Source organism: Colius striatus, chromosome 8 (genome assembly GCF_028858725.1).
Source record: "Colius striatus isolate bColStr4 chromosome 8, bColStr4.1.hap1, whole genome shotgun sequence".
NCBI lineage: Eukaryota > Metazoa > Chordata > Aves > Coliiformes > Coliidae > Colius > Colius striatus.
This window is the reverse complement of record NC_084766.1, coordinates 28,658,234-28,678,074: the sequence shown is the minus strand read 5'-3', so window position 1 is coordinate 28,678,074 and position 19,841 is coordinate 28,658,234.

Sequence of the window (19,841 nt, the reverse complement as noted above, 5' to 3'; positions counted from 1 at the left end):
AACCTCTGACTTGAACTCTGGTGGGCTTCTCCGTTGTTACTTCCAAATTTAGGCAAACCAGGGCAAAGAAAGAATTTTCAGAATGATTTGGAGAGATCAGAGAAATGATCTGAAAATCAAAGGATTCAACTGAGCAAGGACAAGCGCTAAATATTGTACATAGGGAGGAAAAATATTGTCTGGGAAGTACAGGATGGAGAATGACTGGACAGATAACAGTTGCTCTGAGTAGGACTTGGGGAGTATTACAGAGGATCAGAGCTGAACATGAGTCAACAATATGCTGTCACAAAGAAGGCATCCATCAACCTCAGCTGTACAACAGGAGTTTCACCTGACGCAATTCCCTTGTTTTTCTTGGTGGTGATAAAGCCTCAGAACATTACACCCAGTCTGGCAGTTGTACTTTAGGTAGGAAGTGGATTAAGCAATTCAGAAAGAATAAGATTGATCAAAAACCTACAAAAGGAGAGACACACACACACCCCCCCCCAAAAAAAAACGATGATAGAAAGGATATTGTTCAGTCTAGAAAGGAGAAGACTGAAGGAAGGAAATAGCCTTTAAAGAAGAATGGAATTAGTTGGTTTTGATACCCACAATGAAGAAGATGTAAGAAAGTAGACTTGAATCATGGCAAAAGCACTTCAATATTAAACCTCCTAATGGTAAATGAGAGACTATGTCAACACAATCCACCTTTGGGGCAGGAGGAGGCATTAGGTCACTCCAAGGTGTCCCATTTTCCACGATTACAGAAGCAAGCAGACTCTGGAGTGGCAAGGAAGGACACAAAATCCATTGGAAGGCAAGAAATGCAAAAGTGGATGTAAGTTATGTAGTTTGCAGGCTGCAGCAATTCTTCCCAGTCCTTGCAAGTCCATGGTTCAAGAGGTTTGAAGATGGCCAAGAGTTTATGTTAATAAATGGCATGACCATGCATCTAAAGAGGGTCTTAAAAGTGATGCATAGATATAATCAAAGTAGGGAAGAAGAAAATGCCATTCTATTAGAGAGAGAGATTGAAGCAGATACAAATATTTCAGATATTAGAGTTGGGACCTAGAAAGAATGTAAAGTCATGGACTGTCTTTAAGAAATTAATCCCTCTTCCAGAAACAGAAGCCACTCCAGGCACAGGCCTTGTGACAGTAAAATTTCACACTTGGAATATGTCTTAAATTCAACTCCATCCAGAAAGCCTTGAACTGGAGCCTAAGGAAAGCTTAGTTTAACTGATGCTTCTTTAAGTCAAAATTATTAAGTATTTTAGCTAATAGGTAGTCTCTGTTTCAGCAAGAGCCCTGAGAAGCCATCTCTTCACATATAAAATAAATACTGTCACTTCAGAATATTCTGCACCTAAAGAAGAATCTTGGCTGAACAGTCAGTTGCTTCAATCCACTCAGAAACCCAACCCCTTTTCCCTACACTGATAAAAAAAGACACGTGATGAGAATGTGGCCGGTAATCCCGGGGTGAAAGAAGTGACATCAAACCCACCCATCAGTCACAGCCCACAAAGCTTTTACAGGGGCTGCCCTTGGCTCTCATAACACATCAGCACTAATCTTCCAAACATCATGCACATACAACGTGGAATGCAGGAGTTACCATACAGCCCGAAGCAAACAGCTACCATAAACAGACTGAAGCAAAAGCATTGGAATAGTTCAGCCTCAGGATTCAAGGAAAAACAAAACCACCCTTGAGCCAGGGAAAGTCTGTACTTAGGAAATTAGTTGTGATTTCCAGTAATTCCCAGTTATAAAACTGGGGAAACTCACAGTAGTCTCCTTGAACTGAATGGCACACAACCCATTTTAAACACTGAAAGCTCCCTTAGCTTTAGTAGTTCACAAGGAAATTCATTTGATTGTAGTTACAATATATACACTTTTCTGTTTTTCCCCACTGCAGGACACCTGCACCTGCAGGACAAAAAGCTATAAAGCAGAAAAAACTTTTCCTCTTCTTTTTCTTTTTTCCCCTTGTTTTTTTTCATAGAGAACTTGACATTTCACACCGTTTTTTTTCCAGAAAGCAGATTAATTACTGAAAAAAATACAGTATTGAAAATACTTGTCAATCAGCTCACTTTGAACTCAGCCCTTGAGAAAGGTAACAGTCCTCAAAGAATAATATTACTCACTTTCATGTTTCTCATAGTCACAGTTGTGTCCTTACTGTCTTAGTTTGAAAAAAGATGCTAGAACTGTAGGCAGCATCACAGACAATTCAGGTCACATGTCTGGGAGAAGCAAGGAAACCTCTCAGGACCCTTGTGATATAAACAAAAGCCTGGTGATAAGGATAGACAGAGGGGAGGTAAGACAGACCTTGAAGGAGAGAAATAACCCTGAATAGTTTCAGTTTGATGAAATTGTAACTGAAACCAGCTTCTCAGTAAAGAGAAATGTCAGGAAAGTTCAAACTTCTCCTCTGCCTTTTCAGAGCATGAATTTCCAATGAACCTCCTTTGGAGGTTCCAATCTCTCCAAAGAGACATTAATTACCTACCAGTTTCTGGGGCTGGTTTTCTTTAATTGAAACTACTTCAGCTAATACAAACATGCAAAAGGCAAAGCAGCAGAAATCCAATTCATATGCATGTCACATCTCTCTAGCCCTGACTTCTGGTGAAGCTTCCACAAGATCAGAGACTGTTATTCTTTCTCTTTGCTTTGAAATGAGCATCTAAATATAAAACAACTTCCTTCAGTTCTCAAAATGTTCTCATAGAAGTTGTTTTCTCAATCAAGCTGAAACAAAATGGAGAAAGGCCAATGACTAGGAGTGGTCCTTTAGCTGCAGTATTTGCTTCCAGATGACCTTTTTCAATGTCTCCAGCTAAAATGTTTGTCCTTTCCTAGGACATGGTTACAGGACAATGTATTGTTTGGTTTGTGTTGTGAAGAATGACTTTCCCAACCTTTCATCAAGAAGTTTGGTAGCTGCTTACTGTGCAGAGAGACATAAAGAAAGTGGGAGATCCAACTGCTCTTCTGATATATGCTTTTCCAGGGCATATTAAAGAGTAAGAGAAGGAATGGGGGAAAAATATCAGTATGGAACAAAGCATGCAGCCCTCTGATACAAAGGGGTGACAGGAGATTGCTCAACATGGCTTGTATTATCCACTCTGTCTGCCTCAGCAGCAACACCAAGCAGACAAGTCTACCAAGATAATGAGGGGACTGGAACTTCTCTCTAATGAGACCTGGGGCTGTTTAGTCTGGCGAAGACTGAGGGGAGACCTCATCAATGCTGATAAATAACCTAAAGGGCAGGTATCAAAAGGATGGGGTGAGTCTTTTTTCTGTAGTGCCCTATGACAGGACAAGGGGTAACAGGCACAAGCTGGAACGTAGGAAGCTCCACTTGAACAGGAGGAGAACATTCTTTCCTGTTGAGATGAAGGAGCCCTGGCACAGGCTGCCCAGGGAGGGTGTGGAGGCTCCTTTTCTGGAGGTTTCCAAACCCTCCTGGACATGTTCCTGTGTGACCTGATTGAGGGGAAACTGCTTTAGCAAGGGGTTGAGCTGGATGGTTTCTAGAAGTCTCTTCCAAGTCCCACCATTCTGTGACTGTGAAGTCAGCCATAGACCCTTTTCTATAAGGCCCTAAGTGAAGAAAGCATATGGAATATGTAGGCAACTGGAACTAATGTTGCCCATCTCACAATGCAGCTCACAAAGCTGCAAACACTTGGCATTCCAGGGAGCTGGGAATGAGGTAAAGGAGTACAATCACTCTATCTTTTTCCTGTCCCAGCTACCTGAGGTTCAGTGGAACTGTCACTAGAGGCATTTCAGAGTTAGGTAAGAGCACTGGCACAGGCTGTCCAGGGAGGTTGTGATCTCCTTCCTTGAAGGTCTTCAAAATCTGCCTGGACATGTTCCTGTGCAACCTGATCTAGGTGAACCTGCTTCTGCAGGGGGGTTGGACTAGATGATCTCTAAAGGTCCCATCCAACCCCTACCATTCTGTGAAATTCTGCTTCATTGACACAAGCCATGGTACTCCAACTGTCTATTAAACATTGCAGTCTGAGACCATCATTTGTCCTCTTCTGCTCTGTTATTGATGTAGGCAGGAAAAGCCAAAAGCCCTAATTAACTTCTGATTGATCTTTCATTAACTTAAATATGTAGGGCTTGCAGCCCTCAGCACAGCCCGGATGACAACATTTGTTAGATGTATTAAAGTAAGCTGGCACCTCTCTTACTAGGTACCCTCAGGCAACTCAGCAAAATGTCAGTAAACTTTTACCCAGCAACAAAATCCTCTCAAAAAAAGAGATTAAAAGAATTTCAGAACTTGCTGTCTCCTTCTCCCTGTCCTTAGTGATTAAAAGCTTGGAAATAATTGCAATCTCTGTGTTGCACTTCCTTAATTTTTTTTTTTGGCATTTCTTCTGCCTTACTAGTGTTATGTAAAAAAAAGGTTTTATGAGTCATCTGAACAAAATCCTGCTTTTTTTTTCACACAGGACTTAACTGAGCCATCAGTGACTTAGTTGCTGAAGATCCATATCCAGCCTGTTCTGTGTTCAGCCCAGAGCTGCCAACACTTATCCTGGCTTCCCAAACCACAACTGCAGTTGCTGGTTAAGGCAACTCAAGGCACAGAGACCATGAGCTCATGCCCTGCTAACAGAAGTAGCCTTCCTGCTGGGCAGCAATGACTAAAAATAAACAGAACTTAAGAGGCAAATAGTGGAGGGAGTCAAGGACTGGTTGGAATTCCTGAGTATCTCTTGGCAAAGGACCAGCAACCAACCAACCAACCCACCTACCAAACTGGAGGTAGGGAACCTTAACTCTTCAGAGGCATTCAGCACTCACCTTCAAGGCTCCTGGCCTGAGCAGTGATGAGGCATTGCAGCAGAAACACCACCCTGCATCTGGGATTCAACACAAACAAGCAGTTCCAACAAAAGACCCTAGTGAGATGTAGGGATGTGTTTATATATGCTTTTTAAACCAGGACAGGTGGTGAAGGTTCCATCCCACAGGGCACTGCCCAGCTCTTGTAGAGTTTATGAGAGGTTTGAGCAGCCAGAAGGACCCAGCCCAGGGGGTCTGAGAGTGCAACACCCACCAGGAGCCTCCATCAGCCCAAGGAAATGACCCTAGTTACACAAGCCACAGACAGCTCTGCCATTCCCCAGACAGTGAGAACAGATCCTCTGTCCAAGGAAACATCCACATAAAGGTATGGCTGGATGACAGCACATAGTAAATGATACCGTAAATTGCTTGACAGTAACGTGTTGTTCCACTGAGGTATCTGCTTCATTATTCCAGCTGGTGGTGAGTTTATGCACTGAAACACGAGGATTGGTGGCCCCTGACATTCTATCCACGCTGATCTGACTACAGATGCTGTTCTTCTAATCCTAAATACCTAAAACCCATTTTCAAAATGTTTTACATTTGTCTGGACAGTATCCTGCAACCCTAAGCACCGCAGGTTAAGGAGAAAGTAGTATTTGTTGGACATTAGCAGCTCATAACCCACTTCTGAAAAGAGCCCTCAAGTGTGAGGCTGGACAGAGGACCTTTCACACTCCCCCTACTTGGACCAATCCCATTAGAATATCTGACCCCCATTTTGGAAATGACCCCAAGTGACTTGCCCTGAGACATTCAAGATATTTGTGGTAAACCTGGGTATTGAAACAAGCTCTCGCATGGGCTCATCCAGAGCTTATCTAGTAAGTCAACAGAAGTCTTTCCCATTGATTTCAATTAACTTTTGAGCAGGTTGTGAGTCTTGGGGCACTGCCCTTGCTGTGACAGCATCCTTTTTATAATGCTCATTTTATACAGCTATCAGATTTCTTCCAACAATTCTTTCCAAATGAAATTGCCTTAGGATGTAAGGGAGCATTTCAGAGAGGTGAGGGACTGTAAGGTATCCCACTGAAAAAATCCTCATTGAAAATCAATGTGATTTGGATACCTATCATTTGTGCCATTATAAGTTTTCCCCTTAATCAATCTGGAGCTTTTTGCCACGCTTTTCCTTCTTTTCACCTCTTTTCTGATGCATAATGAGATGATGACAGGAGATCCTAGCACAGCTGGGTGCTGTGCATCGCTGAGAGATTGATGCACAAGAAATCTATCTCAAAGAGCACGGTCCCAGAAAGAAAAAGACAAAAGGATTTCTTAAAAATGGATTAAATGGGTTATTAGTTTAGTTGAGATGTGCTCCTCCAGTTTTATCCTCTGATTCCAGTCGTACACAAAAGAAGCTGGAGCGCTGCCATGACAAAATAGGCCTATCATTTTCCAGTGGCTTGAATATGGGTCAAAACATTTAATCGGCCAATATGAATTTATTTGAGCATTCCCTGGGGAAACCCAGGATGACTTGAACACAGAGTTCCTTCAAGCTATTTAAACAAAGAAGAAATGGAAGGACATCCGCTGTGATTTATTTTCTCTGGATGATCAGTGGAGAAATTGGATACGCATGACACACATTCATTTAGTCCTCACTTCCCTTTGATGATTAGGGCTGAATTTTCATTCTGGTGTACGGGGATTTGTCTGTGTCACTCCAAACTACGAGTGTCATACATCTAAGTCCAAATGTAACTTTCCAAGGCTGAAGTTGAGAGACACAGAACTCCAGTGTAAGTGGCCAAAATGGAATATTATAATTGCATACCAGCAATATTTATGCTTTAAAGTTGAAGCTTGAATCTCAGAGGCTTGACTGGATTTGTGATTGAGATCCTTTCCCTAGCGTTGGTAAAAAATGCACATTGGAAAGATGAGCAGGCATCAACTTAATTAAATCTATAACAATTGATTAGCCATTTCAAAACATCTGCTGCTTGGTCCTTTATACACTATTGTGAATAACCTCAATAATGAGGTGTGACCAATGGTTTTATTGTGTGAGCTGCAGTGGCATAGCTGTAGCTCAAACTGATTGCAGTGGAAACGCTGGGGCTGTGTAGCCAAGTGATGGAATCTCATTTGGTTGTATTCATAAACAAATGATTGCCATAACCATTTTACAGACCACGAGAATCGGACACAGACATGAGCAACTCCTTTTCAGATACAGTCCCTTTACCCTTCAGGACTACCTGACATTCACCAGAAGAAAACAGTTCTCCAAACAAATGCCAATGGAAGGATGGAGACAAGCTTTGTAATAGATTATGAAGCTTTGTAATCACTGCTGGCAAACCCAGAGGTAATTGGAAAGGCTGCTACTATGGCGTAATATTTTCCAGTTTTGATGCAGTCCCAATGTCAAGTGATACAAGCAATAAAGCTCTCCCTTGCCTTCCCCTGTAAGACTATTCCATACATCACATTGTGAGCAAGTTTTATTTTTGGACAGTGATGAACACCTCACCGGATCAGGCCAGCAGCAAGGCACCAAGCACGTGGTAGTGATACACCACATGGATTCACAAACAACTAACTGCCTTCCACCGCTGCACTGGGTGCACGCACTGAAATCACCACTGAATTACAACACAGAGCACAGCCACGCTGCTGCTTAAAACCTGAACAACTACCATCTTGACTAAACAATCATACTGCACTCACATACTAAACATCTGGTGGGTGTACTTTAAGAACAATCGTGCATCACCCCCTGAACAGATCTCAGCACTGGAGCAGGGACGGGAACCCAAGGACTGAGATGCAAGTGCTCACAGCCATACACATGCATGGTGGGAATGGGAAGAACTGACCTTGGATATGCAGAGCTGCATCTGGCAAGAGCCAGGTAGCAACAGCAAGCTGGAACTCCAGGTTCTGCTCCATTTGCAGAGAACCATCCCTACCCCAGCTCTGAAGAGGGTGCTAATACACTCAGTGTCTGAAACACCTGTGTGCATATATGTATAAGGAGAAGGGGAAAAGAAAAACAAAAAAGCAATAGAAGTATAACTGTCTGATATCCAAGGTTTATGTCTGGCTGTGGAAACAGAGTGATTCTACTAAGTTGGGACAAGGCTCTGTTTCAGATGAGAAGCTTAAAACAAATTGCTTGAGGGAAGTGAGAGAAGAGCAAAGGTTTTTAATAGGAATTGTCATGCAGAAGGAGTGAAACAGAGAAAACATTCTCTTCTATTACTCCTCAGCAGAGTTCAGATTTCCTAATTTTAAGCATTAGTGTTTCAAAATCCATCCAGTGGAAGCTCAGAGGAGTCCTGTGCCAGCAGGAGGTCTGGGCTGCAGTACACGGAGAAAACTTAAGTCCGATAATCCTCACACAAAATTTCCATGCTGGAGCATTTAATATTGTAATTTCCAGCACACATGGATAAACCCCTGCTGGAAGGATAACACAAAACAAACCCATTCCCACTGGACAGCCTGTTGCAGCTCTGATTCCACATCATAGATTGCATAATACACTCGGAGAACTGGGGTTTTTTTCAGCATTTTCACTGAATGTTCCAGAAGAATTTCAGTGAAGCTGTAACACTAACAACATCCTAGGCACAAAGGCAAGGCATTGGCAGGCCTATGAATTCACCACACACACACTGTCCAGCTGGAACTCTTCCCCCACACTGTTCTCAAGCCATATTTGCCTTCTCACTTCCCAGACAGGTTTCCTGACAGGCTAAGCAGCAGGTGAATGATTTTTTCCCATCATCATCCCAGCTCAAGGACTACAAGACAGGACTTTTGCTGTTATGAATGAGACTCCTTTAAATGAACAATGAATTAATAGTCTTAAAACTTTTTAGAATCATCTATGATAAGGTGTTTTCACCAGGGCACAGTTTGGGATTCTGTTTTAAGGAGAGCAATTTTGGTGGAAAGAAGGTTAAACCAAACAGAGCACCCAAGTCCCAAACCCACAAGCCATCTCAGATGTACTCCAACAGGGATTTCACCAGTCAGCATGACTAACAGACCACAGATACTGTTAAAGTCTTGCTGTAGATGACTGTTAACACCCATGAGTTTTATTTGGCTGTAAAAGTGTCTTTTAAGGGGCTGGTCTTTTAGGTCATGGAGTACATGTCAACATTGAGAAGCAATTTAGCCTTTCAGATCAGTTATTGATACACCCTACACAGTTTTGGGTTTGATTTCTTACTCCCTTCCTCTGCAAACGGTACAATTAGATGGGTAAGATGACATATTTTGTTTGGGTTGTTACACTGATAGGGATTGAAAGCAGTTGGCCTACAGCCTTGCATCTCACTGCATGCCCAAGGCCTCTGATAATCCTTTGGAGGTACACTGTGCATCAAATCCTGTTGCTTCATTAGAGGCATACTGTCTCAGTCTGCTTTCCAGAAACCTTTCAAGGCATCCAGTAGTTATGATGCTGGCTACTCAAATCACAAGTGGCAAAGGCCCAATAAACCAGACTGAAGCAGACTTTATTGGCAGAACTCACGCATGTTTGTCTGTAGTCAACTTTTTACTGCAACTACTTTTCCTCTTTGGGGTTCCTTCCCTAAAAACCTCTGACCCAGATCAACTTGTAGAAGTTATAGAAGGGCTGGGCTTCCCATGGAGCATTTAGACACTTTTATAGTGTTCACTGTGTGCTCCTTCACATCGAGTCCATTCCTGATTATGTGAAAACCATTTCCTTTACCTTCCTAAGAATTTTTAAGTAGGTGTTAAAATAGTGCCATATCATTTTTCCACATATCAATAACAACTGTAGATCAAATCTGCAAATTATATGTAATTGATATGATTAATACAGTTAAAATTGTTCTTCAGCTCCTCAAAGCAACGAGGACTTAAACTGGAAAATTACAGCTGAGGATCCCAGAGACTTTAACTCAAAACTGACTGCTATAAAACATTCCCATTTCTCACAAAAGCCACCTATCACCACTCTTTCCACATCAGTCAGACTGAAAGACGAGACAAGTTGAAGGATCAGCACATGCAGCAGAGTGAACCTACCATTGCAAAGGCCTTTGGAAACGGGTATGTTTTAGTGATCTCTCACCCAACGTGTAGTTAGACCTCTCATGTCTGAATGAGCAACTGAAGAATTGTCTTTCCCACTTCTGTTCTCAGAAAGGGTTGTATTTTTCCTAAATCCCAACTTTGCACAGAGAAAACTCAAATTGAATAGAGGTACTTTCAAGGTCTTATAAAAAAGGAAGCATAGGTATCTTTCCAACTAGGAAAAGATAAGACAGGACTGTTACTTGCATATCTCATATGAATGTTTTTCAATAACATTATTCATTTTCATTTAAGAATTCACTTAATTAATTGTAACAGTATTGCTATTAAAACAGCAAACTCCTGCACTTTTGAGCCCTTAACACATGTAGTACAGGCAGCAGAATTAACTGATTGTGTACCCCAGAAAGTTCAGCTTATGTCTCTATCACGGTTCACAGCTTCAGCTTTTATACCCTTATCCAAGCATAATGCCACTCTTTTTTTTTGTTGCAGTAAATGACATGAAAGCAGCTGTTAGCATTTCAACCACATGTGGCAATTTCCAATACATTTCCAAATTAAATAAGCCCCTTTCCAGTGATTCTTTGATGTAATTTCATTTTCTGCCAGTTGGTAAAGTCAGAGAGACAGAAGTCTTAAAGTAATCTGAATGTTATGGTTCCAAACTTTTCTTCCCTACAAGGAGTAAACCATTTTCTGCTTCACTCTTTGAGGGATTATTCAGACAGAGGAACTATTATAGCAACAATGAAGGGAATGTTTGATTTTCAAATCAACTCTTAAGCCCATCTCTGTTCTTGAAACTCAGATCCCTTATGCTCTGGTACACACTGAGCAACTTTTGATCAGTCCTCAATCTCAAAGGCTCATTAACACTTCAAGACTAATAAAAGCCTCAGGAAAACAACAAAATTGAACTTTTTATCAATCACCTCACCACCAAGTACCCTTTTACTCACACTGTGTTCACATGCAGTCTGTCCATTTTGTCTTCCTCTAGGTCATTCCATAACAAGTCCCAGCAAAGTCATACAGAAGAAGGCTTAAGAGTTTTTTTAAGCTAAATCCCATCAGGAAAAACTGAGGCTATGTCTTTGTTGCCTCCAGTGGGAAAGCCAAGGCTCAAGTATCTACTCACTTTCTGTACTGTGGTCCTGCAGTCGCCTGTGAGTGTATGCTCTGAACCATACATGAGGTGTTAGCACAGCACCCATCCAGCTGGTTTGTATGTCAAGGGGACTCAAATATCTGTGATTGCTCTAAAACCAACCTTTTGGTGCAGCATAGGCAGGACCTCATCTCAGAGCAGCAATCCCATCTGCTAATAGACAACCACAGCTGAGTCTAGGCAGGCTCTGATCTTCAAAGGAGGCTGAACTCTTCCTGAGGGTTGAGAGCAGCTATTTGTATTTGCAGTTACAGTCTTTCAGCATCAACCTCTTCTGCTCCTTCCAGATTGCTTGAACCCACAAGACAAACCTCTGAACACTGCAGCTATAACAGGTGCAAAAACATGTACTTGAAATTAGCCAAGTCAAAAAAAAAAAGAGTTGAAAACTAACAACCCCTTGGAGGAGTTAGCTCTATTGGGGACAGAATTTGCATAGCACTACTCACCATTTTTTTCTTGTTGGAGGTAATCCTGCTCTGCAATCCCAAGAGAGTTGCTGTTTTCCAAGAATCCTACCACCTGCCATGCCATCAGATGTTGTGTTTTGATTACTTTCCCCGTGTAGGAATTGTTCCTTCTTTCCCATTGCTGGTCAAATCTCATTTCGCCCTTCTCTCCCCTAGCTCAGTGTCACCTCTTCCAAAGAGGTTCATGCAAACCTCGTGATACTCTGTACTATCCTTTAGCCCAACGTGGTGGAGTCATATCACTGCGTGGCAATTTCAGGTTTCAATTAGAAAGAAGTTTCTGGCCCTCCTGGGTACACACAACTTCTTTGAAGTATGGATTGTGTTCACCTTTAAAGGTCAAAATGGAAGCATCAGGCAAAAAAACCCCTAAGAACCTCCAGCCTTCTACTTAGGAACAAACAAGGCCCCATGATTTCCCTACACTCTCACTTTTTTTTTCATTTTGCAGCATCACTGGCAATGCTGCAAAAGTCCCTCATAGGCACTCAGATGTCCTTATGATGACTGCCAAGAGCAGTAAATAAGCCTTCCAGTCTTACTCTCATGCTAAAGAACTAGGTGTTTACAGAAAAGCTTCCCAAACATTCCCCAAGTGCTTGCATAGATCTTTACCACTGCAAGCTGTTACACAAAGTCTTTCCATCCATATGCACATAATCCAAAGTCCAACGAACTCAGTGAAGAAAAATCCCATCAATCTCAGAAACCTTTGGAACAACTTCTATGGTTACTGATACTGCCTTGTTTTACAGGGGTAAGCCTTCATACCTGTTTGGCTGCTGCTACTTATGCCACTATCATGTATTTTTATTGCAGGGGAGGAGCAAAAGGGAACGAGCCAAGACAAACTTACCTGGTTTTCTATTTCTGTTCCGTCAAAGCTTCCATCTGTCTCAGTGATGCCCAAGTGCAACTGCATTGAATCTTTTCAGACCTACATTCATTTGATTTCAAGTCTCCTCTGCCATTTTTGGTGCAAATCAGGAAATGTCCCCTTTAGTTTGGCAAAACTAGCCCACCTGTTACCTTTAGGCCTAAATAAGATAATCCTCAAGCACTAGCTACATGCATGAAGGAAGTTGCTATTATCGCATTCTTCATGTTGCTGTAAATGGATCCCTCCCTCCTTGCATGGCATCTCAGACCTGTGGCTGCATGACATACTGAAGAATTACCCTAGGAAACTGAAGGTTGAGACATCGTGGTCTCAGCAGTGAAGGTCACAGACTCAAGCTCCAGACCTTGACCTTGGCTGACTGTGTGACAGTGCCAACATACCAGGAAAGAGGAGAGTGGGGGGAAGGGTCAGCAGACACTGGAGACAGATGGCCCAATTCATCATCCACCAGAAATAAATTAAGAAAAAAAAAAGCTGTTCCAAGCATTACACACACAGTGGTGATTGTAAATTCCACAACTGTGGAGACCTGCCAAGCCATTATCCGTACACCCATGCTGCAGTCAGTGTGCATAGCTCCCGAAAGGTGAAGTCAGGAGAAACTACAGAGCATGAAGGGAGCTCAGCTCTCAGGAAATTGGTTCAGAAAATGATTATCCAGGTCCTAGTGGAGGAAAAAGCATGCAGAAGTTAGGGACCGACAGGATATTACAGTTTGATAGTAAACGATGCTTTTATGCAATGTGTAACGATGTTCTCCACGTATGTGGCTCCAGATGTTATGTACCTAATTAGCTGCTTGCATCACTTGGTTTTGTTTCATTTTACTCTTAACAGTTCCCCAGTTGGAGCTGCTCAATTGAGTGTCCTGCTAAATAAAGTTCTCCAGTCACCAAGCAGAGAACCTCAGAGGAACTGGCCATGCTGGTGATGCTGCTCTGGAGGGACAGCCCGCAGACCAAACTGAGCTTTCTGCAGCCTACAGGCTTTGGTTTCTCTACAAAGAGAATGAAGTAGCATCCTAGATTGTGCCTTGGGTTTTCTGGCACCTAGAAACTCACAATGAGCAAGGAAACGGACTGGCAGCAGCAATGCTGTTTGTCTTAAAGGCTGAGTGCTCCAAGTGGCTTTGTGGGCACAGCTTCCAGGCAAAGACAACAGCAGCCATTGAATTGCTGGATGTCACAAAGCAAGTGCCAGAGAGCTTGATCACGGCCTTTGTTCAGCCCTTTAGCTCTCTTTCTGCACAGGCCAACATCTATGCACTACACAACAAAGTGTTATTAATACAGTCTCCACAATCAGCCACTGTCAAAACCCACACGTAGATCCTAGAGCTCCAATCAGGGATTCCTGAGGAGCACGTGGTACAAATAACTCTGCAAATTCTTGTCATCAATCTGACACTGCAATCCACTGAGCAGCCCCTTCCTTTTATTGCCAGGTGACCTCAGAAGGGTCAGACAGGAGAAGGAACTGGTTCTGTGCAAGTAGGTTCAATAAGCAAACATACTTGAGAATAAAGGTGTCCTTGCTGTCTGACAGACTCCAAGTTTGTGATTCCAGGCTTTTCTCCTACAAAAGCTGGTGGGACATCAGAGAACCAGCACAACACACCCTTCTGCTACCTCAGAGCCCCTGTGGGCTCCCTCAGTAAAGTCACTTCTCTTGAACTCTTACACAGTCAAGATCAAAACAACCCCCTGAAAGCCTGGCTGTCTGGGAATCTCCTCTCCAGTTTTATCACACCAGCTGTATCCATCCATGCTTCGCCCTCGTCTCGCTGCACATTCCAGGAATCAGCCCAAGCTGCCTCACTCTAACCCAAAAACAAGGAGGCATTAGACAGCAAAGCAGAAGTGTACCATGCTGAATGTTGCTAGCCAATTCCTCTTCTGGCAGGGAACATTTTACCCACTGTTTGAAGGACTGCTCCGCATCCACACAGTGCCCCAGCCTCCTGAGGAAAGGGGAGAAGGGGAGGAAGGAAAAAGGAGAACACAATCATTCTCCAGTTTTCCCTGCTTACTCCAGCTACACACCAGACTACTTCATGGAAACAAAGCCTCCCTCTTCTATCTAGTTTGTGGCCTCCCTGCTGAGGAAATATTTACATGATCTACCTTCAGCACCTAATCCAGGTGTGACTCTCCTACAGCTTGGACCTGTGACATCTTGTGTATCAGATGGAGATGTTTCCCCAAGAAGACAACTCCAAATGGTCATTAGGTGTTTAAGTCACTCACATTAGTACAGCCCCAGCTATTTTAATTCCCCACCACTTTTGAAGGAGTACAACTTTGTGGGTTCACTTATTCACTTTGAAATTTGCAGGAGACCTTTTACAGACTTAATCTAAGTACAGAGATGAATGTGCATGAAAGCTTTTACACATATTCTGTACATACACCTTTTAGAGTGTCCCTTATTAAGCCAGAGATTTGAACGTTGCCATCCTTCTACCGTCTGAGGTACACATCTGGGTCTGTTTCCTTTGCATCAGAGCCATCTTACAAGCTTCAGCAAAATTATCTTTGTAGGGTAAGAAAGCATTAATGAAGGCAAAAAGATGTGGAGTGATTTAAAACTTGGGATCGGGAGCACTGCCTGATCCACAATAACATTTTTCTCTTGGAAATTCAAATGAATGGGAGAACAAACTCAATAATGCCAAAGATCCAGCACCCATGAAGGAACATCAGATTGAAATCCATCCCCTGTCACCTCCCCTAAGGCTATGGAAAATCCAGGGGGCCAAAAATACTGGGGCACTGACTGAAAAGTTGTCAAAGAATTGTCATGAATGAAATGAGGAAGTTTGGCAAAAGACACTTTGTTCTTGAAAGGGGCTGTATCAGAAATGGTGATGGGTTACTTGGTGTCTTTTCAGGATAAATAATCAACAGTAACTCATCAAATATCCCAAAACTGTTACCTAGTGGCAAATCCACATGATGCTGTTGTAGGCGAATGCAACTGGGGAAAAAAGAATGTTGGACTCCAGAACTGTCCTGGGTTTTTTGAGTCTTTTCAAAAAATAACCGAATTTAAAGAAGTGTTTCAAAAAATAGGTAATAGATACCACCACTGCCTGCAAATATCCCCTCTGTGTTACACTACTCTCATCACCTAAGCAAGAAAAACCTGTGCTGTTCAGTCTCAATGCAGACAAAACATTGAATAGAACACTAGGCTAAATACAGGCCTTTATGTATTCTACAGAGATTTCTATGTATATTATATTGTTTTGTTAATATATTGTAATACATAATATACATCTATCAAATGTATAAATCCCTCCTGACTGAGAAGATCCGTACAGTTTTGTTTCTGCAGCATCTGTCAGCCTGCAGGTGATAACAAAGCAGTGGGAATACAATTTATTCACAAATAACCAGTGCTGTGAACTACAGCTGTACCTGAGAGAATCCACAGCTACTCAATATTCCCAAGTTTGAATTCTAAAAGCGACCAGCACAAGCTCAGACTTCCCCTGAGTTTAAGCAAGGAGGGGAAGTGTTTTCCCCTATGAGGGCCTGCATCCAGCTGGAGATGCTGTGTGGTCGATCTGAACACTGAAGGTCATGGATGCATTTTTAATCCTCAAAGTAGAAAAACTTGAGCTCCTCTGGAGAGGCAGAAGCAGATTTTCGTTGTGCTCAAAGCTCCAGCAGCATCTGCCTGCAACCTTCGTCGATTTCAACAGCAATTAGATGTTGTACCTCTGACTCACACACATGCTCTGTCTGGAATGCCTCCTATTTAAAGCACAGCACACGCAGATGCTCGATCACCGAGGGCCTGTAATGCAACAAACACCTCACCAGGACATCCTCTCCAGCATGGCTGCAGAAGTGCATTCTAAACACTGATCCTACCCAATGTAAATCTCATTTCTAGAATGGTGGGAAGTGTCAGGCATCAGAACCTGAGAACATGCATGTCATTTCTCATCCTTGCATTTCCACACAGAAGAAGAAAGCTCTCCCAAGTGCAAGCCAGGACTACAGGGAGAAGTTCCATATTCTTCATTGCCTTGGCAAGTAGAAGTTTAAAGGTATTTCAGAGCAATAATGGAATCGTCCTAGAAGCAAAGTGTAACATGAAGCAGCTGCTGATTCAGTAGCACTGAAAACTGATGCTAGACTCAGCATTGTTACACAAATTCTGAGGCTAAATGTATCCTCTTTGAACACAGCCAATACTTAGCTCAACCTGCAGCAACAGAGGAATCCAAGGACAACTACTTGTCCATCATTGTTGCTGCGTTATGTAGGAAACGTCTATCTGAGACAAAATACATCGGCAGAAACCTGAAACGAAAAAGTCACACTTGAGGTAATGAAGGTTAAGAAAACAAGACATGCCCCCTCGTGGTTACAGTCAAGGGTAGCAAAAGAGAGGCAAACGGAGAAGGGGCAAAACTACACTTAAAGAACAAGGCAGAACAACTAGAAATTAGGATCTCAGCCTGTCTTCTCTCTGCACTTCAGCTGACTGTAAGAAGGAGAGAGACATCGTGCCAACAGGGAGGTGAAAAATGCCTCCAATTAAAATAATCCCCAAATATGCTTCTAATCACACTAAAAGGTTTTACAGAAATGCAAACACATGACATTTCCAAATCCCCTCTTATAGCCCCCTTTAAAAAACAAAGACAGTATCACTAGTGAAATGAACTCAAGTGCACCTGTGGAGATTTTGGTTTTGTTACTGGGAATGCTTTTATTGACTATTATGGAGATAGTAAAAGCATCCATTGTGTCTAATGAGGAATGAAAGCAGATGCTGGAAGCAAAGACCTTCCAGGGTCTAAGGTTACCTTTCCCTAGGAAAACATTTTGAAACAACAGCCGAAGACTCTCAGCTTGTAAAGTCAGCAGGGCTCTCCTAAGAGTCAATAAAAAATTGCTTTTCTCCCCCTGGTGAAGAGCTGTTACCTATTAGAACCTGGAGCTCCAGCAGCAGAGCAGCTGTCCCTCAGCAGTGCTCTTTGCTAAATGCACTCCAGCAGCTGCCAAATCCAGCAGTCAGAGTAACTCACTTCATACCTCCAGTTTGAGGGAAGAATTGTAACAGAAGCAGCTTGTTCCCTCTGTTCATGCCTGCCCTGGGAATTGTCACCTCCCACAGACTCAGCTGCAAGGACAGAACGATGCCTCCATTCACTAGAAAGAATGATTAGCAGTTTCTCATAGAGGAACACAATTCTTATACTTTTGTGACAATTTCTCAGGTTTTCTTTCTTTGCTTCACCTACACAATGTTTATTTTCCCGTAAATTAATGCCTACATTCTTCTGGAACGACGCAGTTCTGCTCAAGAAGAACATTTTAGCAAATTATTAAAAACTTACAGCCTTTTATACATTTTTTAAGCAAAAAATATGATTTATTCCCATTTCCTTGTTTTCTTGTCCATGTAAAATTATTTGTCATTTGTATTTCCCTGTTTGCTCAGTATCCTCATGACCTCACAGTAACTAGTCACTGGAATTTTGAAATCCTTTTAAAAATGCTTTGATTTTACCCTCAGCTTTAATAATAAAGACAATGTGATCTTTGCTTTAAGTCCAGTTTGGCTCCATCTGCTGCCTAAAGTTCCAAAGTACAGCTTGTAACGTTTATATAAGGTTAAAAATAGAAAACTCCAAGGTGTTAATCCTACAACGTATTTGAAGAACGTTTGCTAGAGATGAAAACTCTCCTAAGGTATCAGAAATGGTCAGCAACTCAGCTGGTAATTTCACATACTGATAGTTATGAAAATGATCACGCAATTACAAATGATAATGATGAAATGATTACCCGTGCTGGAGACGTTCAGCAGTTACATTGCTATTTCCCAGGTGACTTTCAAGCTTGCAGTAGGAAACACAGACCCTTTTGGACACCCAGAAAACAAACAGTTGTGTTTTACTCAAAGGACAAATAGAACTAGAAAAAATCAAATGAAATGGTAACATTCTCAGGTTTCTGGATCCTATCTCTGCTGATCTTTGCCCAGCACACTTGAGCGAGAGGTACTCCTGATACTGATCACAATGCAGCCACCAGCCCTGCTCTGCTGTGTTTCCCAGAATCCCACAATCTTAAGGGTTGGAAGGGACCACAAAAGACCATCTATGTCCAATCCACCTGCCAGAGCAGGACCACCTAGAGCAGGTCACACAGAAGCCTCTACCAAGGCCACTGTGCAGATCCTGCAGCCAATACACCCAGGCTGCCTGGGTGTGAAGAGCAGGTGTGCTACAGTGCATCCAGGATTTGTACAATTTCTAGGATGTCCTGCAGTTCAGGGCAAGTGGAGAGCTACACTCAGTTCTGCTTTAAACTTCCAGGCAGAATAAACAGGACACATTTGGAAAAACTCAGACACAGTAGCTCTCAACAAAGCTTACTTTTAAGGAAGAATTTAAAGCACTAGCAGCCAGAAAAAGCAACTTGTGAACCACGATGTTGAGTGAGGTGGATATGAACTGTCCCAAACAAAACACAAGAAACACATACCCCTTGGAACCTCGACACTCCAGTCATGGTTTGCAAGACCCATGTCACAGCTTCAGCTTGATGCAATCAGAAGCAATCAGCAAGCCAGTCAGCACAGAAGACTTTCCTGCCACTTCTGACCTTAACACCACTGCCAAAGACCAGTCTAGGAAAACTGAAATCCACCTTTAGGTTGCCTATGCAGGCAATTTACCAAGACAATCCTTTCTCCTTCAAACAAGGACTTTCCTTAAAACATACAGCAAGGGATGAGGTTCTGGTTTTCCCACTATCATGCAGCTCTCACTCATGCACTTTATTTTCCAGTGTAGTGAACTGGTATGGCTTTTGCTAAACAACCTTATTACAGCCCTTTGAGGCTCTCTTGAATCCTAACTGAGCTTCCAACTTCAGGCAAAGGGTATGTTTTGGCAGCTGGAGGAGTGGCTGTGTATTCCCCATTCCAATCCCATCCACACCAGTGTTACTGGGAACACACTCAGTGAAACACACGAAAGAACTGATGTCACAAAGGTTTTTTTTTCCAGTCTCACAGTATGTGGCTGTGAAGCAGAGGCATCACAGCATGAAGGATGAGCATGTGGGAAGAGGAATAACAGGAAAATGATGTCAACTTAGAAAGTGGCCTCTCTAGAAATGCTACTTTTGAAGGACACAGTAAAGTTTAATAGTAATTTAGGTTTAAACAAAAATATAACCACCACTCCCCAAACTTACCTTGAAAAGGGTTCTGAAAGTCTTGATACACCTCCCAGGGTTTTGTCCAAGTAGTTCTAAAGCTTGGTCTTTAGCAGAAGACTGAAGTGATAACTAAAGGCCTATCTATTCTTACCCTGCATACCATCAGTCCAATATTCA